The sequence below is a fragment of the Patagioenas fasciata genome, chromosome Z (assembly GCF_037038585.1).
Source record: "Patagioenas fasciata isolate bPatFas1 chromosome Z, bPatFas1.hap1, whole genome shotgun sequence".
In the NCBI taxonomy this organism is placed as follows: domain Eukaryota; kingdom Metazoa; phylum Chordata; class Aves; order Columbiformes; family Columbidae; genus Patagioenas; species Patagioenas fasciata.
The window spans coordinates 75,188,235-75,214,444 of NC_092560.1; the positions used below are offsets into that span (position 1 = coordinate 75,188,235).

General features: G+C 47.7%; 1 protein-coding gene across 9 annotated transcripts in view; it reads right to left on the bottom strand.

The window, feature by feature from the left end:
- RUSC2 (RUN and SH3 domain containing 2) overlaps nucleotides 1-26,210 on the bottom strand; it is a 66,843-nt gene that overhangs the window by 37,821 nt on the left and 2,812 nt on the right. The window contains exons 1-2 of one of the 9 annotated variants that reach the window (XM_065861492.2): nucleotides 21,492-21,756; nucleotides 4,591-4,696 (exon numbers count right to left, since the gene is read on the bottom strand). The gene's annotated coding sequence lies outside the window, so the exon portion shown is untranslated. Of the gene's footprint in view, nucleotides 1-4,590; nucleotides 4,936-6,499; nucleotides 6,762-18,812; nucleotides 19,162-21,491; nucleotides 21,757-26,210 lie in introns of those variants that run through there. The other 8 variants (XM_065861494.2, XM_065861497.2, XM_065861498.2 and 5 more) reach the window with 8 other exon arrangements.

A 26,210-nucleotide genomic window follows, 5' to 3' on the forward strand; every position in this document is an offset into this window, starting at 1 on the left:
GTTTTGGTGGTAGTGCCAGTTTCCCACCACTTGGCACAGTGTCAGTACAAAGCGCTGCTGCCATCACTCAAATATATATTATTTATCACTCAAAGATTTTGCCAACCCCACTCCCTCAGCACTGCACAAAGACCAACTCACGGTCTCTCTCCCAGTGGTTCAAACTCAGAGGGTGGGCCTGAGCCAGAAGTTGCTGTTAACAATGCTATGGCCACTCACCTACATTACAGCTCTGCCTCCTGCCTCCCTCCCAATTACAAGAGTTAAGAACTGCAGTTTTTTGGTTGTGGTTGTTGCTGTTGTTGTTGTTGGGGGGGGGGCGGAGGGTTTGTTTTATTGTTCTGTTTTATTGTTGGTAGTGTGTTTTGTTTTGTTTTGTGGGTTTTTTTCATATCTGCTGATAGAACCACCAGCAGCCTTTCCCAGTAAGGAATATTTGCAACAGTCCGATGGGCAGAAAAAAAACCCATTGTCTACATGACCCTGAGGCTGCAACACAACGGCAGTGGGAAGAGGAAGGGTTTGTGGACATGCCTGCTCTTGCGCTCATCTTAACAGTTATGTCCCTGCTTTGACCAACTTCTTTTGGAATATGAATGTTGAAATACTTTTCATCAAGAGAGAAAACTGGAGCAGAATCAGTGACTAGAGCCATTTTGACAGCCTGTTTCTTCCTCTTTGGACAGTAACCAACTTTCAGAGGAGTGCTAGGGCATGCAGGGAACCTGCTCAGCAGATAACGTGACAAATCCCTGCTAAGGCTAGATCATTGCTATATATTTCACCTCCTGCCAGACAAGCTCCCTCAAGCCTTATCGTGCAGCCTTCCGCATAGCTCTAGAACGGGTTGAACTTCTGGCCCTTTTGTCCTTACAGTCTGGGCTGCCAGAAGCACTTTATCCACATCAGGACACCTCCCACGAAGCAGTACAGGCAGCAGACAAGTGAGCATTCCCACCACCAGCTGGATTTAAATGGCTTCCACACAGGGACAAAAATCTTCTCATCCAGTGCTGTCCTCCTGCAATTCCACAGCTGATGAGGAGACACCTTCACCTCTGGTCTTCTGTGTCTCACCCATCTGCAGAGACCTCCACATCTCTCACTTTTTGTTTGCCTATCTTGGCTTTAATCATTGCTCAGGTCCATCACAACCTTGCCTACTGAGGGGAGTTCTTGCCCAGCATCTACAATATAGAAGTGGCTTTGGACTGACTATCTCAAGCTGACCCAGTTTATATTAAACAGAAGGGCAGAAAGCAAACAGCTCTGTAATGAAACCTTTTAAATTTTTAAAGATCAGGTCTCTGGCGCGTCAGGGAAAACAGTTATAGTGCCAGCAAGAACAAAGAGCTTGGAGAAGTACTGCAGAAGAGACTTCGAATGTATATCATAGATTTAAAAAAAATAAATCTGGAATCACGAAGTAAAGTGAGGAAATAAGAAGAGCAGGGCTCCTAATCAACCTGGGTGAATGACCACACCAAGAAGGATACTACAGGTAAGCAAAACAGCATCTTTGGTGCTGTTTTGGCAAGAAGAATAATACTGAAGCTGCAGCAACTGCGGGTTAGACAGTACAGATGAAAGAAGGTGCAAAAAAGGAAATGAGCTTTTGAAGTGGAAGCAAATTCAAGAAAATAAATGCACTCAAGTCAGAAGCACAGGATAGTTTTGAGCCCAGAACAATGTAAGAATAGTTGCATGATCACAGGTGGCAACAGGGCTTTTGATAAAAACACCCATCAGGAAAGAGAGGAAGAAGGGGAAGCTGAGTGTTGGCAAATAATAAAACTGTACATTTTCTGAAAGAGGAAGGAAAGTGACCCACATTAGATCTATTGACCTGACATTAATTCTACACAAGGCTTTTAGAAAGCATCGGAAAATAATAAGACTGGGAAATAAAGGAAAAGTGGGGTAAAACAGAACATGCGGTTGCTAAAGGTGGATTACTGTCTGGCTATCAGGAATAATACCACAGTGAGATCTTGCCTCACTAGAAGCATCAGACTGGAAGAAAATTAAGATCACTGGGACAGATAACTCATTTTTCGTTTGCTATCACAGCCTCAGACATCGGACAGGTGGTAATGGAGCTGTGGGCAGGCCATTCCTGAGTCCACGGCACATTCTCCTCAGCCACCTGCACTTTCTGCAATGCAGGTCCAGATCCCTGAGATCCAGAGATCCAGCTGCACTTATCTCCAGCATTCTGCATCGATGCAGTGAGGAGGACACACAGCAGCAATTTCGTCTCTTTCCCATGAATCATTTCAGCCAGCTCCAGTCACCAGAAGCTTTTGCACATCTTTTAAGCGTCTCAAGGCAGAGATTATCTGTGCACTCTCACTGTTTAACAGATGCTCTTGTAAGAGTGGCACCTGCTAGCTAGGCACAGCCTGTGTGTCCTGGGGAGTGTTCCTATCTCACACAGCAAAGGAGGCTGCATGCCTGTCTTTATTCCTTTAGGCAAGCATTGTATACACAAACCACACACAATTTTTCTTTCATACCCCAATACCAGTATGTGTATCCTGCATAGATATGTCCTGTTGCGTGTCCTCTCCTCCAGCCCACGATGCACCTACAAACACACACGTGCTCTTTGTCACCCCGCTCCAAGCTCCCGCGGGAGCCTGTTCTGCAGCAGCACCACAAACACAGCCCGGTACACAGCATCAGGAGCACCTCCTGCTCCCATCAGGCTGAATGGGACAGACCTGGAGACACAGAGAGTGTTCCCAGGTCTCAGGGCAAAACAGGGAAGAGAAGGAGCTGCAGTTTAGGAAACGCTACGGTGCTTCCAGAACATTGTCACAGAGCTGTGAGCAGAACACACCCTGCACTGTGGGGTTTTGCTGGAAGCCCTCTCCTTCCCACCTGGCATCCTGCACTGAAATGCTGGCTTCATCTGCCTTCTTCAGCAGATGTAAAGGCCACAGAGGCTTGCCACTCCATGGGGAGGGAGACAGAGCAACCGACTGAGAACCTGCAGCAGCAAAATGGTTCCTTCAGAAAACTGCTGCAGAAAAGGCTGTGCTGAGGACCACTCCCACCTCCACAGACCCCTTGGGGCTGCATCCAGCACTGACTGTCTGGTGCAACACAGTGAGAGGCTGGAGAATCACCGTACAAACGGCACATTCACATTCTCTGACAATGATATCCCTGCATTTCCTCCCCTTTGTCCTCTACTGCTGGTCTCTGACCCACAGCCCCCTGTTCCTCCAGCTCTACAATGTCACTCACACCTGCCTCTTCTGCTCTGAGGTTCCTTTACAGTTCTGCCAAATATTTACCACTTTCTTTACATTTTTCCTACAATGCTGTTGCTCCTGACAGGCCTAAAACTGCTTTATGTGAGTTATTTTTGGGTCACTGGCAAAAAGCAGAAAGCTTTTGTGAATAGCTTAGACCTGCCAAGCTCGCTCTTTAGCAACACTGGCATACAAGGCTGTAGGTGCCTGGACATGAAAAAGCAGATCTCCACTTCCCCCACACACCATACACCTCTATAAAATCTCATTCTTTTATACCTTCACCTTATTGTTCTTGCTGGCTGCCATCCTGAATATCGCCTCTCTGGCACCTATATCCCTATCCCACATACACCCTTGCCTTTGTTCAAGCCCTTCTCCCTTTGCGTTTGCAGAGGCAGTCTGATGGAAGGATTTGTGCAGAGGGTGGAGGAGGGAAGAAGAAGGAAGGCAGGGAGGGGAAAGAGGGATTTGGCTATAACAAGACCATGTAATCAAGCTCTAGTAACTAGTACCCAGCCTGGACTTCTCATTTCAGTAATTAAAAGCAGTAATTCTTCCATTCCTAGATAACCTTTCTCATCTGATCCACGGAAACAGGCAGGGGGAAAGCATCCATTTACACAGCCAGCACAGACACACCCTGGGCAACACAAAGGACTCCAGCACGCACAGAGCCCGTGCATCTCTTAGCAGAAAAGCAGGGTTTTACCTGCCACAATATTTTATCCTAATGCCTTCTGAGCAATTTCTTTACCAGTATTCAGGAGAAAAAGAAAAAAAAAAAAAACACAACAAAACAAACAAAAATCCAAAAGCCACACTGACAGCAGCCTTTCCCCTGTCTGCGTCCTTTGTTTCTGTCTTTTCATGGAAGCACTGTCTGTCAAAACAGCTTTTGAGCTGCACAGCAGCATCACCGCCAGGGATGCGCAGAGAGCATGGCAGCTGTCAGGACCAAAACAATCCGTGTGGGCTCGGCTGTCATGGCAGGCACAATGGAGAGCTGTGAGGTCGCATTGTTGGGGCGAAGCATGGCTCGCCCCTGCACAACCAGCCCCGGACACGACAACTGCTATTTCACAGCAACAATGGACAAACACGCATTCTGCACAGCCACACCAGCCTCCTCACTCGATTACATCCATTATAATCACAGCAGCTCCAAAGCAACACAGCCTCTGTAGAGACAAAGCAACCCTAAAATCTTTAAGCTTCATCAGGTAGCTGGTAATCTCTACAAAAGCAAACTGGCCACTTTGCAGGACAACGAACGGCCTGAAAACCATCAGTATGACTAACGCCCACCCCGATCATCTCTCCATCTCACCTTTCCACAGATCCTCTGCTCCCTGTCTCCTCTCACTGAACACGCTCTGCTCCGGCAATGCTGAGTGCTGGCATCCCAGCAGGCTCCGTGCTGTCTCACCAGGATGCTGTGGGAAACACAGAGTCAATTTTTTTATTTTTTAATTTTTTTTCACAGCTGCATCCCTGGCAATGCAGAGGGTCTGCGCAATTACATCTCCAATGCTCCTGCTGCTGCTACTGCTGCTGTGACGTTGCTGTGTGTGAAGGAGCAAGCATGCCCAGAGCACCGCCGCTCGAGCTCGCAATCAGTCCCTGCGGGACCTCAGACAAGGCAGGAGATGGGAGGGAGAGCAGAAGGAGAGGAGGGGAAATAAATCAAGCTGGAAGATGGAGGACTGATTCTGACAGAAACTGGGAAACGGGGAAGGTAGCATAAGGAGAAATAAGAAGACTAAAGCTTATGCCATAAAATAGAGCTGCAGCATCCTATTCTGTGATGAGCCTGGGGTTCAGATGTTGTGTGGTTGCAAGCTGCCTGATCTCTTGGCTTTGCAAAAGAAAGTAGAAGGAACCGGAGTGCTACGTTCCTACTGTTGATAATGGCAGCCAGAGCCCTTGGAGATAAAATGCTAGTCTCCAAAGCTACACACAGGAGGAGGAGGAGGATGGGAGGACTTACTACTGAGAGATCAGGATGACTACGAGAAGCTTCCTGAAGCTTCTTTAACATTTCTGTAGCGCCTTGTCCTAAAGAGCTTCACCAACAGTACCCCTGAAATGCAGCCACCCCCAGAGCAGAAGCAATCACCAGCACTTCCCCCAGTGCTGTTTGGCAGGGACAGGATAGCTGAGGTCCCTGTTGTCACAGAGAATGTCAAGTCAAGATCCCAGCAACTACTAACTACAGCTTGTGATTAAAGTGCTGCCCGTAACTTGGGCTAAAACCCAGAATCTCTGCAAACCAGTCCTGGAAGATCTTGCTTCCTGAAACAAGACATGACTGCCTGTGAAAGCCAAGAGTCTCTTGCTATCCTGGGGCCATGTTAAAGGATTTTTACATCACCTCCTTTCGCCAGGGGCAGCTGCATCCTGCTCCATAAGCAAGTCAGTGCAGTTCCTGGTAGAGCGCAGGTAGTTTCCCCAAAGGACACATGTGGCTACTTTCGGTTTTCTACCATAATGTGGGCATGGCCACACACTCCAGAAACTCAGCTGTGCTCAAGGCTGTGCCAGGGGAGATGGTTCTAGTGCTGGAGCACCTGCTCTGAGACAACCATCTTTAAGGGACCACTCAATGTTATTGTACTTTGCCATCTATCCCAGTTCCTACAGTCACCACCCTCTGCTGAACTAAGCAGAGCCCAGAAAACAGAGCATCCACATTGGAAAAAACAACACCTACAAGCCCAAAACAAACCCCATCTCCTAAACTGATAGTTCATGGGAAGCAGGTCAGTCAGAGAAGAGGTAAAAATGTCACACAGACACCCAGTTCAAAGAAACGAAGAACTTTCAAATGCCTGAGTTTTTTTTGCTCAATGCCATGATGCACTCAAAGCGGCAACCAAACAAAACAACAGTCCAGACAATACAACACTTTATAGAAGCTTCTGCCTCTGGAAAGGCCAACATAAAAAGCTATGCCAGCAAAATGTTAGACTCATTACTGGAAGCAGCTGCCAATTGTCTCAGATCCCAGACCACTAGAAACCCTTAAAAATCTCTCTTCAGGTAACATTCAGATCCGATTTCTGACTGAAAACCCAGTGGCTGGTGGGTGGCTCCCACCAAGGGCTCCAAAGGCAGGAGTCCAGGACCACCCCCAGTGCAGAGGGGCCCTTCTAGTGAGAAAGGAGACTGGCTGTGGGATGTGCAGCCTGTTTGCAATGCACTGGAGCCCACATCGCATACACAGCTCTGCTACTCACCTCCAAAACGCTGGGAATGATGCCTCAGCCCGTCCCAAAGTTCAGGCTCCCCAGGTCCGTCCCAAGAGGCCAGTGCATCTGCCCCATCTGTGGTACCTGATGCTCCCCAACCCACTGGTTACGTTTCGTTGGAGGCTCAGGACCCACACCACCAGCTGGTCACCTTCAGGCAGCAGGGACAAGCCCCAGGGAGGACACAGGAGAAAGGGATGCACCTCCACGGCTGGCTATTACAGCAAGCAGAAAGCTAGTTCTGCTGGGCTCTGCTCCACCCAAGCTGCAGCAAATGAGACTATTTACTGCACTCCCATTAGTGTGCAGCCCTCGGACCCCTGTACGGCCAGTCCCATTGTATTGTCAGCGTTAATTAAGGCAGGCTTACGCAGACGTGTCCAGCCCCTTCAGCTGGGACAGTCAGGGAGCAGCAGCGAGGACGGAGACAGAGATCTCAGCTGTGGAGCTCTGTGCAGAACAAGGAGCGTTTGTTGCCCAGGAGACTCGTTCCCACAGCAGAGAGGAGAATGGAAACTATTTCGGTGCCCTCCCCAGTCCTCCACAAGCATTGCCAATGCTGACGCCAGGAGGTATAAATGCCGGCAGGGTGGGTGCTTGCCCGCATCCCTGTCCCTGCCCCAGGACACTGGCATTAACCAGTTCACTGACAGCAATGCCTGACACACACACCAGAGCAGATGGAGTCAGGGGGCTGTTTTGTTAAAAATCAGACAGAGCAATGCAGCAGACAAGGGGCTTCCTGAGAAACACTCCTATTTACTTACCTGTTCCCAACATAAACACTTGTATCCTCCTCCCCAAAACATTTTCAGCATGTTTCCCCCTCTCAGAGCTCATGTGGCCTTGCACCTCTGCAGCAGGCGCCCCGTTGCTGCATCTCCCCCAGGGTCTGCAACAGCAGCAGAAATTGACGGGCTGTCCCAAGACCTCATAGGCAGTAAGAGATTACAGACGCTAATGAGGAAGAAGAAAGGTCTTTCTTGGGGACTGTCTTCTAGGAGATGACTTCTCTTTGATCACAGAGATGAGTCAGTGTGGGAAGGGGAGCGTGGCTGACTCCAGAGTCTCAGGCAAGGAGGGGAGCAGGGATACTGCAGGCTGGTGACGGAGCTGCTTAGAGAAGCGAGGTGAGGGAGACGTAAGTGCCAGAACATGCCCATCCCTACAGCAGCAGGGGTCCTCATCCTGCTTGGCCTAGTGAGGTAGGGATAGGTGCTTCTCACACACCCCAGATCTTGAGATGTAGCTTGGCAGAAGAAAATTACTTATCAAGCAACGCTAATCTCATTATTCACAGGCATCCGAGGTGTCAAGCAGGATTTTTGCCATCTTGCCTCCTCCCCCTTGCTCCAAGGGTGTGACAACTCAATAAACAACAGATTTTCCCACCCATGTAAGGTGGTGCATCCCATTCCCAGTGCTAGGCTGCAGCAGGGCTCACCACTTTGGGCGAGCTGCATGTGCTGCATTCACACTGGACACGAGCTGTGTGTGCACACCTGGAGCGCTTCCTGACAACAAACAGGACACAAATAGATCATCTTGGTGGTAAAAAGCCCAGCGCATTTCTGTCTTGGCCTCAGGCTCCTTCCTTAACATACCATGTAGAAATTGGCTGCTAATGTCAGCACGCCCCCACATACAAGAAGGAAGAAACCTTTCCACTTTCACTGCCATCGTACAGCAAAGTCATCCACCAGCAGCTCAAGCTTCCCACCTATTTGCTGCAAATTTGCTCCATTGAGCTATGAACTGGAAACATCTCATCCTCAGAGCCCGGCTGGCTGCCTGGGCTGTAGCTCTGACACGAAGCACTGGGCAGGAACAGGTCTTTAATCACCCCTCACCGTCAGACATGGTGCACAACCTGCCCACCCTGGCAACAGCCAAACAGCCCCAGGGCTGCCACCTCTCAGCTGCAGCTCACGGGTATGACCCAGCATAGGGAACTGCCTGCCGCCTTCTCCTGAAGGATGGATATTTTGATTTAGCTCTCATTAGCTTCAGTGTGTCCATGCCTCTTTGGAAAACAGAAAGTAGTATGAGCAACTGAAAGCTCATTGCCATGGTGGACAATCCATGCCTTGCTATCTGTGGGTGAAACAGCAAGAACATGCCGAGGCTACAGCTTCTAGATTGTTATGACCCCGTTTGTAGCATGGCCAAGGGAGGAAGGGACATCATTGCTCTTTCCCCCATGTTCTATGGTCTGTGGTCCATGGAGCACTCAGGAGCAAGATGGGAGCAGCTCAGTGCCTTCCCATCTTGTTCACTCATTGCTCATGGCAGAAATCTGAATCCCCAAGACATGACAACCTCATCCATCACCACTGAGACCATTTCAGCAATGCCAGAGAGAGACATGTTGGTCAGTACTAAACTAAGAGCATGGTCCTGCTCAACTGGAGCAAGGGGGACCAAAACACAGAGGCTATCAGGAAAGCAGAAGATGCTGAAAACTTTATAAAAATCCTTAGAAATGAAAAACAAAATAATTCCCCATCCCTGCAAGCCCTACCCCTCAAGGTCAAACACCCTCTCTCTCTCAGACACACAGAGATCAATAACAGGATGACCATGAGCCAGCACTGTGCCCTTGTGGCCAGGAAGGCTAATGGCATCCTTGGGTGTATTACAAGGGGGGTGGTCAGTAGATCGAGAGAGGTCCTCCTTCCCCTCTACTCCGCCCTGGTGAGACCCCATCTGGAATATTGTGTTCAGTTCTGGGCCCCTCAGTTCAAGAAGGACAGGGAACTGCTGGAGAGGGTCCAGCGTAGGGCAACAAAGATGATTAAGGGAGTGGAGCATCTCCCTTATGAAGAAAGGCTGAGGGAGCTGGGGCTCTTTAGTTTGGAGAAGAGGAGACTGAGGGGTGACCTTATTAATGTTTATAAATATATAAAGGGTGAGTGCCATGAGGATGGAGTCAGGCTCTTCTCAGTGGCAAACAATGATAGGACAAGGGGCAATGGGATCAAGCTGGAACACAAGAGGTTCCACTTAAATTTGAGAAAGAACTTCTTCTCAGTGAGGGTAACAGAGCACTGGAACAGGCTGCCCAGGGGGGTTGTGGAGTCTCCTTCCCTGGAGACATTCAAAGCCCGCCTGGACACATTCCTGTGCGACCTCACCTAGGCGTTCCTGCTCCAGCAGGGGGATTGGACTAGATGATCTTTTGAGGTCCCTTCCAATCCCAAACATACTGTGATACTGTGATACTGTGATGTGCTTGACAACTTTTCTATTTGGTAGTAACAAATATGTGAGCTTTTAAATGAGGGGTCAAAAATCCAAGCAGATTGATAAAAGCAGACCTTAGCATAGTGGCAATGCCTGCCTTCAGTCCTCACATTTCCCTGGGGTCACTAGCCCACCCTCACAGAGCCTGCCTTCCGAGAGGATCTGAGGACACAGGCTCTGTGGGGTTACGCCAGTCACAGACACGTTCACAACAGCGGGATTCACCAGCCCCCTGTGATGATGCTGACCCAGCAAGCCCTCCCCACTGCCCAGAATAGCAGACTGATTTCCTCAGGGCTAGTGACCCAAGGCAGGAGTCACATCTCCAAATAAAAAAATGGCTTTAGAAAAGAAAGTTGTTGCTGTTTTTTCCTCAAAATTGGACATTTTGTGTTGTTTGTTAACTTCCTTCTAGCAGAATTAATTCTCCAAATGCATTCCTCTGATGTTTAAGAACATTCTCAGAATTTCCAGCTTATCTTTAGCCATGCACAGCTCACCCCTATTCACTCGTGTTCCAAAAATGAGCTTTAACGTCAGCGTTTATCCAGTCTGTGTTTAAAGTTATATCATCTGAGTTCTTTAATCACTTCACATTAGATAGTCTCTCCATTTCTTTGATCATCCCCATATCCCTTCTCTGGACCTGACCCAGTTTGCATACAGCCTTCAGAAAGTGACTGGAAATGTACACAGTCTTCCAAGAAAGATGTGCCTTAATGCGCTCAAACTTCCCTATCTCTTCTACAAGTATTTTGTCCAATGTGTCACATTGGATGACATTTATCTTTTTCATGGCTGCATCGGAGTGGATCCCCACAGTTATCTTGCACATCACTGATAGACCTTGGGTTTTCCCCCATCCCTCCCACTTTCTCCAATGAGTGTCTCTCAGTGGGAGCTAAACTTTTTGCTGATTTCTCATGCACACAACCACAACATTTTGAACTACCCAGTTCCCGTTTGTGTTATTCTTTAAGGACTTCCAAGCTCTTCCTGCTGAATAACCCAAAGTGCCTCTGATGCTGCTTCCTGCTTTTGTGTCTTTAGGAAACACTGCTACTGAAATCTGACTTTCAAATGCTCAGAGCATTATTTGATGTATTGAATAGCCTCCATTTTGAGGCTACTCTCTACTAACAATTTCCCTTCGGACCAGTAGTTTCTCTTTTAACATTCCTGTTATCTTCTTTTAGTTTGTTTACTGCTTCTTAGTTCTCAAAGTGTATTATGGATGGAAGAAGTCCACATGGATTCAAGGGGAGGAAGGACAAGCACTTGAGAGATCCATTTCTGCTTACTAAACAGATAAAATACAACAGACTTAGCAAATCCCCTGGAAAAAAAAAAAAATAGACTATGATACCTGCTTAGGCTATGATACCTGCTTGCCCTGCTCCCTGTCCTCCCTAGCTGGCCACCTGCAACCACTTTTGGAAAAATCATTCTGGGCAAGGTGGTACCTTCATTCCAGTCACTATCTTGATTTCCACCTTCTTGTATCAGGGCTGGGCTCAGCTCCACATACTTCTACAGTATGGAAATGTCTACAGGAAAACCAAGCCCAGCAGACAACCAGCCATCTGCATCCAGTCCCCTCCAGCCCAGGATTCCAGTATGTTCATACTGTTTTTCTAGGAAAGTCCTGCTATCAACGTTTTACACACAGGACACTGGGGCAAGAAGGAGATGTGAATCACTTGGAAGGTTGTTGGAATGGGAAAACCAATCCTACAACCCCAATGCCCATCTTTTAGCCCTAGTACTTAGTGCTGCACAAGCAAGAGCAGAAAGAAATAGCTGAATACTTTTAGGCAGAGGGAAATCAGGACAGATACAACAAAGCAGCTCCTGAATCATGCCTCAAGTCTCAGCTTCAATCTGATAAATAAAGCTCATAAAGTTTCACAGAAAACTTTGAATTAAAGCCAAGCCTGGACATAACTGATCTAGCCTGAGACTTCAGAGTGTCTGAAGCAGGAGGTCAGCAAAAGCAACCCTGCTTCTTCAAGCACTCATTTTAACATCGATGATACACTGAGTGGGAATACAAACTCTTTCATCAATTAAAGCCTTGGCAAAAGGAGCAGAAAGGGTATTATTACCAAAAAAAAAAAAAAAAAAACAAAAAATGCCTTCTAATCTGGCAATGAATTGTTCCGAGCAGCCCACACTAACAATGAATATTAAGCTGTTACTGGGTTCGGTCCTATTAAAATTAGTTTTCAAAATTTTTTCAATGTTGCCTCTACAGCACCATTTACCAAAACTGTTAGTTTCACCATAACTTAATAGTTTCCCACTGCCATAAGGAAAGCCTTAAGTTGCCACATCACGTGCTGTGTTAGAACTGGTGAATTTGGCAGCCGCAGTTCTGCTGTATTCACCGGCCTGTTTTCTGACCTCAAATAAAAATTTCGTACTTCCAACTAAGCAGCTGAAAATCTGCAGGTCTGAGCTGAATCTGGGGCCCTGAGATACTAAATGCTAAATACAACCACAGACCACTGTGTACACAGCACGCACTGCTCAAGGAAGGTGACTGCTTATGGTTCCCGTGATGTACACCAAAGTGACATTTCCTTCCCGCTCCAGGGGCATCGCCCGGCTGACTCAAAGCGAGGGTGACTGTGCTGCAAACAAACCTCTGCTCACAGAAACTGCAGTGGCAGGGATGCAGCAAGGAAGGGGCAAGCAGAGAAAGAAAAACATCGTTGTCAGACACGCAAGAGGCCACATCCAAGAATGGAAAAAGCCTCCTGCCCTCCTGCTTCAGTACTGAGTCATAAATATTCCAGTTTTCCACCGTAACGGCAAGTATGAAAACGGCTCTGGATTTCATGCAGAAAACCCACACTCTGCTCCCTCTGCGCATGCTGAAATGCTTCTCTGCCACTGCTGCTCAGGGCAACAGCAAAAGCCACGCAGTGAGATCTGTCAGCTCACCACAAAGCGCGTCCCCTGCAGACCTCCCTTCTCAAACACTCCCTGGGAGCACACCAGCTGATTTATCAGACACAGGTGATATTAATTAGGGCGGTTTATATAGATTTTTTTTTTCCTAAGTTTCTCCATTTACTACCCAAACCGGACACGTAGCACTGTTCTGCAGTGTTACCTGTTCTAGCTGTTCTTTTTAGTGGCAAATAAAGGAATGTCTAGACAGCTTGTGCTTCTGCAAAGCACTCTGTGATTAAAAGAGGCTATGAAGGTACACTCAAAACCTACCAGCATCTATGCTACAGCACAAAATCGGCAGGCATGGGACTCCAATGGTACCCAAGACACTGACTGTGCACCGGCATCCCAAGAGGCAACTAGAAAAGCTGCAAAGAGGAGAGGGAACAGGACAGTAAAGGGAAAACCACTCAAAACTTCTGCTAAAAAGCCTCTGTAATGCAGGCTTGTAACAAAATCCTGGAGATCCCATCCACCACTTGTGCATTTAACCTGCTGGGTCTCAAATGGTGCGGCTGTTTTTCACTCTTCATCTGTATAGTCTACAGTATCGATACTGTTAGCTCAAGGGATAAGGTCTGTACACAAACAGCAAAGTAACATAAATTATAATCATTACCATGACACCTCAGATGTCACAGATGGTACATCCCACCCATAATCATCATGCGTGACCTGCTCATTCAGAAGAGACCTGTGGTTACTGTAAATCACAGGCTGAACTTGAGTAATAATGGCATCTGGCTTTGAAGTAGGCAAAAAGTATGTAGAGCTGTATGAATAGGCATGTCATATGCAAGATGTGGAGTAATCCTTCCTCTCTGCCCAACCCTGGCACATGCCTTATGGACATGTCCCACATGGACAAACTGGTAAGAGCTCAAAGAGAGCACGGTAAAAGAGAAGAGAGCAAATTGCAAACCAATTGGTCTAGTTCTCTGCAGAAAAGCAGGGAGTACATGAAAGTAATTCTGAAATGCATAAAAGGCTGCTGCCAAGAGCAAGGGAATAAGCTGTTCTCCACCTTTGTGACAACAGCAATAGGTTCCCTGAGGGGCAGCCAGGGAAGCTCAGGTTAGACAGACGGTATAACAGCTAAAACTAGCGATTTGTTACTCCACCACAGCAGTCAGGAGAGAAGATTGGTTTTCTTAATATTTTGCATGGTCCTGTCCATCTCAGAAGCATTTTGCCTTATGTAGAGGCATGCATTCCAGTTAGTTTTCACAGGCCCTTAGCCTCAGAAATTATAAATACTTCCTTTTTCTGAGTTTTCCACTGAAGAAATGCATATCTTGGTGTCTTGGCCAACCAAGGGTGAGATCTGGAGGTACTGATTAAGGGAAGGGACTGAACTGCTATGACACAGGATGGAGCAGATAATGCCCCAATCACTGTGAGCTCCCAGAGAGATATGAAATGAAGAAACATAAGGAATGGCATATCCCGACTTCACTATGCCTGGGTAAGGCAGATGTAATTATATGGCTTCTGGAGGTCTTGTTCTTGCATGATTTCTGCTTGACTCAGAAGAGCAGGAAGCCTCTAATGCAGGATTAAAAGCCTCGAGCAGCTTATTCTGTGAGACAGAATATTTAGAGAAACATAAACACACTCCTGGAAAGACACAGCAAACCTACAAGTACAGTCTTAGAGTAGAAGAGCATCCCATGACACCTGATCTGGTAGCTAATCCACTTGGCTGTTAAAAACATACTCCAGTTTTGGTTGTTTTTTTTTTTCCTAAATGGAGTATGCTTACCACCAGCTTTCAGCCAGTAGATTCATCCTCCTTTCATCCACCACTGTGAAGAGATTTTTTCTCATTAATTTGGTCTCTTTGAAGATGATCACAGAATTGTAGAATACTTTGGGTTGGAAAGGACCTTCAAAGCTCATGTAGTCCAACCCCCCTGCCATAAGCGGGGACATCTTCACCCAGCTCAGGTTGCTCTGAGCCCCGTCCAGCCTGGCCTTGAATGTCTTCAGGGTTGGGGCATTCACCACCTCTATGGGCAACTTGTGTCAGTGTTTTACCTTTTACCACCCTCATGGTCAAAAATTCCTTCCTCATTTCTAACCTGAATCTCCCCTCCTTTAGTTTAAAACCAACACCCCTTGTCCTATCACAACAGCCCCACAGCTAAGGACTCTTCTAATGTTCTCTCTGGTTACTATTGACCTCTTTCCATCTAACAGAGTAGGCTGTCCTGGATCATCAGTCAGCTGTACTGAGCATCTCCATGTCAAGCTAGCCGATGATTAAACAACCTTTTGGTTGTATGTGCTTATCAGCATATGCTTAATTGGCACAGAGTCTCATCTGCAACATCGACTGCTGTGCAGCCACTTATGCAAGGTCTACCTCCTCCAAAAGGCATGTTCTATCATAGGCAGCCGTCTTGTACACAGGCAAGCACATGGAGTCAGAAATGGGAAGTAAGTGCCTGTCAACTGCATGCAACAGTTTTGTTCAAGTTGGAGAAAGACCCACAGCAACGGAAATGCTATAGGGATAAATGGGATCCATGTGTGGGAGGAAATCCTGCCGTGTTCTTTAAAATAGAAAACCAAAGCTGGTAGAGGTGAAGCTCAGAGTGCCCATGACCTGGCACCAGCAAGGAGGCAGCCACAAAGGCAAAGCAGGTCACAGGAGCTGCCTGAAAACCACGCCAGGTTAGATTGTGTTGGACAGACTACAACAGGGTTCAGCCACATGTGAAGCAGATGAAAGAGCTGGGGCACACTGCTCTGCAGGGTTCCCCCATAGAGGTGTCTCAGTACTTCAGGAACTACTGGAAACCGTGGTGTCGGGCTCTGGCACTTCACAGAAGACTATCGAGAAACATCCATCAAAGAGGTGCTTAAGAATATCCAGAAACATCCAGCAACGAGGTGCTTAGGAAGAATATCCAGAAACATCCAGCAAAGAGGTGCTTTAAGATGACAAACAAAGTCATGTGTCCCCATGCACGCCAGACACATTCCAGTCAGGGGAACAAGAGCATGCCAGGGTGGAAAGAGCCCTGAAAGAGACCTCAGGAGCTCTGTAATGTATGATGATACACAGAGCCTTGGCTCAGGCCTAATTAGCAGCAACGACAATGACTCAGAGACCTCCTTTTTTGGCTGGACATGGGAGAGGAACAGGAGGAGCAAGCAGGAAGCCCCTCATTGACTGATTGCCCAGAGCATGTTCCTGGAAAAACAGAAACATGCTTTTCATCTCCATGACGTATTTCCATCTCCGGACAATTCCAAAGTCTGTGCTTTCAATACACACTTAAGAAAGCACTCCATCCTGTGCACAAACCCAGCATGTGCCTCTCAACACACAGCAAGGAAAAGAGAAGATCAGCTAAATGGTGAGATGGAGAGGAGGGCTACCAAGGGCTGAGCATGTGAGGTACAACAGTCCAAGACAGAAGACGAGCGGCTGCTCTGCTTTCACTCATTCTCAGTGCAAGGGCCTGGAGAAAACTGTTGGTCACGATGTACTGACGGGACCTGCTCTCCATCCCTGGGAACATCTGCTGGGATTAGTAATCCCCTATCAGAGGAGGTGAAGCATGGAGCGCCAAACAGCGCTTGTGACCTTTTTAGCAATTTTTGTACGCCTGCTGCTTTCACAGCAACTTTTTGTATCAATTTAAAATAAATTCAGCCCTTCTCAAATAAAATACCCAGAGATTGCAGAAGCATCTGCCCCTTCCTCTACAAAGTCAGAAACGAGCACAGATGTATCTGGCGATGCAAATGTGCAGGCCACAAGCTATAGAAGGGGATCAATGTTGTAGTCCTAAACCCTAGCATCTGAAAACACATGGTGTTCCCTGTCCATGACACTGTTGCCTTCAACTCAGAGCAAACTGCTAAACACAAGCACCGCCCCCAAGCTTGCAGCCAGAAGACATCTTGGCTCATTCCATCTTCTGTGTGCAAGGCTCCACGTGTTAAGCTGTGTAGCAGCAATGGGGACTGCACTTCTACAGGGGGTCACTTCTCCTACATCCCATATTAGATCAGGCAAGAGTGGACACACATCATCTATCTGCAAGAGGGAGCATCTCTGTCTTCACATGGGGTGTCTTTGAGCATGAGATCCCCAAGAAGCATTTCTGTGAGCCCTGGGCTCCACACAGTGAACATCAGGACTCAGTGGGGTCTGCTGCAGCTGAATCACATAGGACTTGACCAACAACAGGCAAAACCCAGCCTGACGGAAACAAACTGCAGCTTCCAGTTCCTGGGTGGGATGGTGCACTCTACGGTGGCGGCACAGCCCAAGAGCACGGCTCCCCCGCAGCCTCTGCGGTGAGGTCTGGATTTCAGCTATAGGCACTGACCATGCCATGAAAAGGGCAGAATTTTGAATTTACTTCTGTGTTTATATGAATGGCAAGAATGTCCAGAGCTGTAGCTGTTAATTCAATATACAGATTTAATATGCCTTCCACAATTGAACTGATCTCCAGCTACCAGTCCTCAGGCTAAACCTAATGCAGGGCCAGAACTGACCACTGCTACAGCCCAAGAATTTTTAGGGAAGCAGCTAGCATTGGTTGCTGGTAGGGATGTGGCAGCAATCTAGATTAAAGCTCAGGTTAACCCCTCCTGGAATTTCCTGTACCTCTCATTAGACCTAGTGATAATACCTAGAACACACAGGGAAAGCTCAGTAGCAAATAGCCTAACTAGAAGTGAAAGTCTCACATCCTCTCAGTGAACAGCACATCTGCTGAAGCTGAGAGTTGGTGTCCTCTGTGGTCAGAAGAGGAAAATATGGGGGGGCCTGCCAGACCCCCTCCTGCTGCTCTCTCCAAAGGGTCCAAGTCTGCTCTCTATGGAAGATTACCAACACTTCAGCTGAAACAATGCCAGCATTTGGGCAGGGCTCGGTGTTATTTTTAACAGTTGTTCACATAACTCTTTGGATGAATCCTGGGAAGAGCTTGTCACCAAAATAGTATGCTGTGGGCACTATTTATACACCCCCTGGCAGTACAGTAGGATGTGCTAAGGAGGGAAAGCTAAAGGACCCCCTTTCCTCCTCACAGCTTAGCAGCTAGGGATATAGGTGCGCCTTAAAACATGGTTTGTTGTTTGGGCTAGTCCTCAGATGTAAACCATCATCACCTGCAGAAGGCTTGATATCCTTTTCTGTTCTATTTAAGAGACTCTTGTCCACAAGGGAGGGAAGCCCAAGTACAACAAGCTTGGGGAAGGTGGATGGCTGTGTGCACAGGGGCAGGTGAACTCCAGCTGCTGTGGACTAAAAAGGGAACAGTTGTGCCTAAGCACCAGCTAGGTGAGAACAAAATGCTGCTGGCCTCCTATTTCATCTATCCTTGGCTACTGCAGAGAAATCCAGCAGGGGTACAGTTCCTCGGGCATCACTTTTTTCCCTTTACAGCCCCAGTAAAGGTGTGCAGTGGTGGGGGAAGGTGAAGCATTAAATGCTAGTGAGGTTCGCTGGAAAGAAGGCACCAGATTAACAAGACTGACTGTCCTTCATCCCTAGGGACAACAGCCTCAGGCCTTTCCATATCAAACCAGCTTGCTCAAAGGACTGAAGAAAAAAAAATACCGCTTTGAGACTACCCAGGGAAAGTAGGCTCTTCCTCTGTTAAGTATTCTGGAGTAAAAATAACTTCTCTAAAGCCATTTCCGTGCCTATTGAACTTCCTTGATTTTTGTCTTCCCGTGAATTTCCTCTCCCTCCCCCTTTCTCCCAAGACACATTCAGACTACTCTCTCTCCTTCCATGTCACCTGGAGAAGCAGGTGACATGCACTGCAGAACACACACAGGATGCTGCACCAGAACAGAGCAGACAGACAGGCTCTGGAGCACCAGGCCACCACCCTGGAGTAGAAAGAGAGCCACAGTTTGACTTTCACGGGTGTAGGTAAAAAGAAAATGGATACATGCATTTTCTTTCCATGTAATAAAGGCTTCTGCCTGAGCAGAATACTGATTATTCATCAGAGCTACAGAACAATGCAAAATAAAACCACATACACACTACTAATAGAAGCATGCTCTCCAGATAGGGGCCACATTGCCTTTAGCAGAAGAAATGGAAGGGATCAGCTCCTACCTTGCCAGATAAAATCTCCCCCAGGTCGTAGGCTCAGATTGCTGCAGCTGGAAGCTGGGTGCAGCAGTAACAGCATGAGAGCAGCATGAAGGATATAGCAAGCAGAGCTGGTGATAATCCAAAGCAAAACCAGCTTGTCGCCGTGTCGGCTCAGGGATCAGCGAGCCATGCTGCGGGAAGTCTCTGCAGGTGGCTGCCCCGCTGCTGCAGGATGGAGGGCGAGAGGCAACATGACAAGGCACTTCTTCCAGATGGGAGCTGGCTCAGGGATTCCTCCTGCCTCTCCTCGGGCACAGTGGTGCCAGGGTGCTGGGCTCAGTCACAGAGCGTGTGGGCAGGAGGCAAAAGTGAGGGCTGCAGGCTGCTGGCGATGCAAGGGCCAGATTGCTAATGAAAGCCCCAGTGTAAATACAGATGCACTCTGGAGAGGACTATGGCAGAAATGCGGCTCGTGTTACAGAGAGCCATTTACAGCAAGCTCAGAAAGAAGCGTGTGTGATGTGGCTGCGCAGGCTGATTCCCACACAGGCAGGGGCTGGCAGGGCAGCTGCCTGTGAGGGAAAGCCATGGGGTGAAGTGACCACTAGCCAGTGGACACCCTCCAACCCCACACTCTTCAGCAGCTCCTACAACTCTATACACAGCACCTGCTAGATAGTGGTAATGCAAACCTATGCAATTTTACATCCTACATCCCACCTGGGACAGCCCCAGCCTCACACCTTCTCTGGTGCGCAGAGCTACAGCAGCCCATCACACCTGGGAGAACGGCTGATCAGAGCATGGCTCCATCCATGTGTGTGACCAGCTCATGGTGAAGGAGTCCATTCCCATTGTCCAGGCTCTCCCTCTATGTTCCACATCTTTGGGACTTAACCTCTGTCTCTAGTTCACTGTCTTTGACACCTCCTACTAAGATTCTTCTTTTGCCCCCGCTTCAGAATAACTTACAAACTGTACTGCAACTGGATTTACACAAAATAAGGAAGATGGGGGACAGGGACTAGTTCAGCAAAGAAGAAGTGTCTCAAAAGGTTTTGGGCCTTTGCCTCTGCTGTCCCCACAGCTGAAAGCAGCAGGGGGTCTGCAGGTTTTGGCTACTGCCCATTAAACTAGCACTGAAAGTCTTCAGTGGGAGGCTGAGAAGGAGCTGTGTCAAGATGCACACCAGAGGGGGCATGACCTGTTTCCAGTAAACACAGTGCCAGACAGGCCTATAGCTCACACCAGTGACCTCTGGGTGTAACCAGTGTCAAAAATCAGGGAGTTCATGTACTTACATAATAACTTACATAATAACGAACATAAGTCTGTTCTGCAGAGGCAGCAGAGACCTCCTTTGAAAATATATTACCTGGTCTCAAAGAAAGATGGTTGAAAACAGTTGACACAGGCAAATCGCATCAGCAAGTGCTGTTAAAAACCTAGCTTCAAGGAAGGCTCAGGGACCCCAAAGTAACAGGTGTATGTCCTGGTGACACCTACAAGAGGGCTGAAGCCAGCCAGACATCAACTCAGCTTGACATGTTCCCTGTTAATAAAAGCAGCAGTGTGTAGGTAAAAATAAAAGGTTGTATTATCTATCGTCTCCTCTCTCCAGCAAACTGCTGGTACAGCCACTACCCCTCATTATAACCGGGAAAGAAAGGTTATCAGAGTCAAAACTCCCTGCACATGCTGGTATTCTTTCCCTAGGCTGATGGTGCGGGCCATGGGGAAGGTGCTTCACACCGCCCTCTCTGCAGTGCAGAGATTCTCCGCCACAGCCCAGCCTAGCTGACCTTGTGATAACTCTCCCAGCATTGAGCTACCCTTGCACAATAAAAGAGGGAAAACTTTCCAATTTCACAGCAGTGAACCTGATACAAGGTGCAGGTTCCCAAATCATTTCGAGACAAAATACAGCCAAGTATTCATCAACACCTGCAAGAGAGCTCCAGACAGGGGGCTTCTTCTCCAAACATGATGAACCTTCACGACTTATTCTTATGTAGTAACAAACTGGGAACAAGTCTCTGCTGGGATGAAGTGACTACACTGATGGTCTGGTTCACTGCTAAGCTAGACAACACGGAAGACACATCTTCAACCAAGGTGCTTCTGCAGCCAAACAGGTCTCAGCCAAGGAATGGCTAACCACCAGATGATGCCAACAGGTTTAGAAAAACATTCACAACAACCCAGGCTCCAGAGAGGCAGTTGAGAGTGTTTAGATCAGGGCTGCAATAAGGCTCGCCACATCTGCGGCAACAACAATCCTGCCAAGGCACAAGTGACATGACAGCCCTGCAGCATCCACAGCCTGCCAGGAGCATGAGCGTTGACCTTGGCTGGCGAACCCTGTCTGCAAGCTCTCCGCTGGGCTTTCTGACCACACCTGGAGAGACAGAGGAAAAGTGATACCCACAGAAAATGGGGTTTAACAATCTGTACAGCCTGGCCTTGTCTCACTTCGGGAGCTGCTTTTCCCTACAAGCATTGCTCCACCTCAGTCTGACCCACTGCCCACATTCATCATTCACTGGAGGAACCCAGCCTTTACAGGAGAGGACATGCACAGTCAGCACCACTTCACGAGAGTTTACTCTTCCAGCTCAGCTGCATAAAACCTCAAGCAGACCACCTCCCTGTTCAGTGCCTCAGTTTCCCTCACTGTGAAATAAGGATCGTGACACTCACCAAGCTGCTGCAGATGTTGTGAAGTTAACTGCATTATGGGATGCTGGCAGTCTGTAAACAGTACCGAGCATTCTGCGAGGCTCTTTTTCCACCCATAGAGCAGAGACTCCTTGTGACTTTCCCAGGCGTACAAGCTACTGCATGAAGCCCTCTTCACCCTCACCACATCAGATATGCTGCAAAGACAGGGATCCTCATTAACCCCAAAAGCAGGAGCTTCAGTCCTTCTACCAGCTGCGTCCAGGCCATCTGCCAAGCAGGAATGCGATGCACCAGCCCAGCCGAGCTGTCAAGGCAGCGGAAGGGCTGGGGCTGCACCGCTCTGGAATTCCAGCAACGTGCAAACACCCCGTCAGCCTGCACCAGGAATGACTCCTCCCTGCCCCGGACCAGGCTGAATCACTGGAAATATCAAAACAACGATGAGGTCACGTTCCCAGAGCAAGGAACTGGAGCCAGATATAGCCGTGCGGAGAAGCATGCTAAAAAGGGACTCGGTGTACTGGCTGGGGGCTCTGGCAGACAGGCACCCTGGGCATTTGTCTCATTTAAAAACAGCTTGAGGCTGCCAGGAGATTTATTTTTTTCTCTCTGCAGGGAGCAGGGAACTGGGAAGCGCAACAGGGGCTTTAAACTCTTTATCCATCTCAGTGAAAGAGGCACAAACATTACAGCTCGTGAGTGTGTAGACTTGGGTTCAAGGATCAAGGCAGAGGTAAAATTATGCCCAGGTTCTGAGCCCAGTGTTGCCAAAATCTCACTGCAATACCAGGCTCAGGCTTCAGCAGTTCAGAATCCCCCTTCAGCAAACTGAATACCAGACAAAAATCATATGCCCATTGCTGTTTGGTTGATTCTTCTACAGCCTCAGCCAGCTTCCATAAAAAAAACAAACATAGTTTTGGTAAGCTTTCAATGGGTGAGTGGCAAATAACAGCGGGTCTGCTGTTGCTCCTAAAGGAGCATCTAAGGCACTCCATCATCAGCAAACAGATTTTTCAAGACAGTACAGTTTCAGACTTTCCCAGTTCTCAGTGGAGAGGGACGGGAGACATTTTGCTACTTAGACTGTGAAGGAAATTGCAACACAGGACTTGGAAAGGACAGAGGAATTCACAATAGAATTCGCAATAGCCTGCTCTTTCCCCTCACTGTAGAATGAAACTTTGGATGGATGACAAGAACACCCACAGCTATATGAAAAAGAGTCTCTAACAATCCATATTCTGTTCCATGAGGACATAAACTAGATCCTAATCAGAAGCCAAGGGGAGCAAACATCTGTCATCTCACCTGGGAGGGTGGGCAGCAGTCACTGAGCTGGGGCATCCTCCCTGCAACAACCACAGCATCTGGCACGCTGAGATGGTGGGTTGTGCCTGCACCAGTCCCTTTCTCCTGCAAGTGCTTTCAGATTTTCTAATAAAATATATAATAAAATCAGTGGTGACCTGTACATAACTCCCACAGCAGACTCATCCGATCAGAAGCATTCAAAACCAGTTCAGTTCATTTTTACCCCACTTTTTTGGCATGTTCACGTAACAAGAACCACCACATTGAGTCACTCCAACAACTCTTCTGGTCTACTGTCCTATCTATGCCATTTTGCCATTGGCATAAATGTATCACGGAGTACTGAGTGAGCTCTCCTAAGGCCATACTCTTTTGGCAGTCAAGGAACTTCTAGAGCTGGAGATCACACAGTGACCACCATGTTTAACAGTCACTGGAACACATCTCTGTCATTGAGGTGTCTGGTTCCTTTTGGTATCTGTGTATATTTTCAGCCTTCATGTCATCTCATAGCAACACGTTCTACAAATCAACTGCGTTGAAAAAGGACTTCCTTAACCTCCTGCCTAATAAATAATTTTGCTGGATAGGATGCTTCTGTGCTGTGAGAAACAGCAAAGTTGAGTAAGGTCATTGCTTACTCAGCTTCTCCCCACTGTACACTATTTTAGAAGCCTTTATTCTTTCCTACTATCATCTACTTTTTCCTTGTTTCATCTATCTTCCTACAGAAGGTATTCCAGTCCTATCATCATCCCCATTCCCATTTTCTGCATCATGTCTGAGCCTATGCCGCTCTTTCCGGAGAGACAGTGACCTGACTGTGTGTGGTTCTCAAGACTGAGGCACAACATGACTGTATACCTAAGTATACAAGAATATATACTAGCATTTTTAAATTTATTCTTTATTTCCAGTATGAGGGTTGTCTTTTTTGCTACAGTTGAACATTAAGCTGATGAGCTCCAATAACAATCCACAGTGACTTCAAAGTTCTTCTTATGGGCAGTGAGAAACTGTTCACAAATCACCATCACATGCATAAAGTTGTGGCATTTATCAGCATGGAATCCCATTTGCTGTTCTATCATGCTAAAAGTTTTGAAAGATACCGCTATTATTCTTCAGGTAGTTTTCAAACCAACCACCCTGAATAACTTAGAATTGTCAGAAAATTCTAATCTTCACTCCAAACACAACTAGATGTGTTACACAGCATGTTTTCCACAGGGATCCCCATGGGATCCAGGACTGCAGATACCAGAGCTCTGATGCATTGCAAAGCCAAATGTTTGACAAGGAGTGCTCTAAGCATGGTGACCAGGGATGTCTGGTCTCAGGGGGTATCTCACTGCAGCCTGATGCAAGGACCTATGGAGCTCTAATGCTCACGGTCTGCACCTGAACTTGTGCTGGCACAGAGCCACGCACAGGTAGACACCTGTACCAGATACTCCACAGGTTTTTCCAGGCACAGTCTCGATGCTGTGTGTATGGTAGCACAACCATTACAGCAGTAGGAGAACTGCACGCCACATCCCAGCGCTGGGATGAGACGAGCAGCACATCAAATTTATGCTGACACACCACGAACTGAACCAGTGTCTTGTCCTGGCACTCGTGGGTATCCGAGAGCAGTTTGAACCAGGCATGGTGAAAACAGCCAGCAAGCAGTTCTTCTTGTAAAGGGCACAAATGAGTCACCCAAGAGGTACCACCACCACCAGCACAGCGTATAGTTTTCTGCAAAGCAATAGAACTAGCAGAGAGGTTGAAAGCACCCTAAGGCAGTGTCCTCCAACAGCCTTCACAGGTTGTGCCAGACAGATACTGGTGTGAGCAGAACATCTGTAAGTGCAGCCCTAGAGCTGCCCATGGGGAGTCTGTTCAGACAGGAATGGTCCTGACGACATGGTATGACTGGTAACCCCTGCTCCTGACCCCTGGTAATGTCATTAGCACAACTAACATCATTTTATGAGGCGAGCTGCCATTCTCTGTGACCGAGCAGATCATGTATTCATTCCCATCCACTCTTTATCAGGCCCTGAAGGTCCTGTGCACCAAATAGACAAACCAAACGGATTTCTTCTTCCCCACCACACCAGCCTCAAGGTTTCTGGGTGCCAAGAACCTGTTAAGAAAATAAAGCTTTAATTGTAACTACGATCTAGTACTGTCATCATTCTACCAATGATCCCTAAAAGAACCTGTCAGTGCCAGGTGGTGGACACACACACCCATCCACAGCATCACTGAGGACTCAGTCTGAAGTGCAGAGTCCAGGGTAAGGTTTAAGGGCTACAAAGATGCTCAGCAAATAACCAATCCAGGCACAACATCTGTGAATTGGGAACGTTCCCAATCCAGGCAAGAACACAAGAATGTGAAGAAGAGGGTGAGAAACCGTGGGCTTGAGATGAGCAGCAGATACCACAAGCAGAACCCCAATAAGATTTCACATTCCAGCATCAGAGGAACAGAGATCTATACCAAACAAACCTCAGAAAACACCCTGCTATGTGTTCAGGGCTTTTGTGAAGAACTGGGTATTAAGTGTTCAGAAGAAGGCAGATTGCGTAAGGCCAAGCAGAACTGGGGTAACCAGCCTCTCTGGGAGGGATATGGCAAGCAGAAAAACTGCTTCCAGGCAAGTTTATCCTGAAGCACCCCAAGTTGAGCTGGCAGATCAGTAGGATCTAGTGCCTGGTCCAGCTTCAGCAGAGCTTACCACAGGAAAGAGCATCAGGCAGCTAGAGTTACACTCAGTTATCTTAATTTCATTTATTCCCAGAGTTCAAAGGTACCCTTGCCACACAGCAGCCACTTCATCTATGTCTCATACATTACATGCAAAACACTTCAGAAAGATGAAAAGGAGATTTCAGCCAACCATAACCCCTATGTAATATCCTGGTCTGGGGCAGCCAGCTCACATGAAAAGAGAATAGATGTATTTCTGCACATTGTCCATCGTACACTGCCCAGTCAACAGCTCCACCAAGCCATCCGACAGGCAACAAAACCAAGTCACTGAGTAGAGAAAACTCAATATACCAGGCAACCAGCACAGGAAAAAGTGTTGGACAGCATCTGCTGCCACAGCAGAAACTGAACCAGAAGCAGAACTGCAGGCAGAGTACCGGGTAACAATAAACCAGGCTTGCACCTTTCGAATATTATATGTTCCCTTATCCACAGCCTTAAGGTTTCTGAGGGACGATTGCCAGGGGGTAAGGAAGCCTCTGAAGCATCTCCTCTAGGTGTTGCTGTCTAAGCCCAAGGGATGCAAATGCACTGCTGTCAGCAAAAGGTCACCAGACTGGAACCTGGCCCAGCAGCTCCTGTGAAGCACATGAACTGGGAAACTTTCAGACTACAATTTTTCAACATGAGAGTACAAATTAGTTTTCTAAATACAGA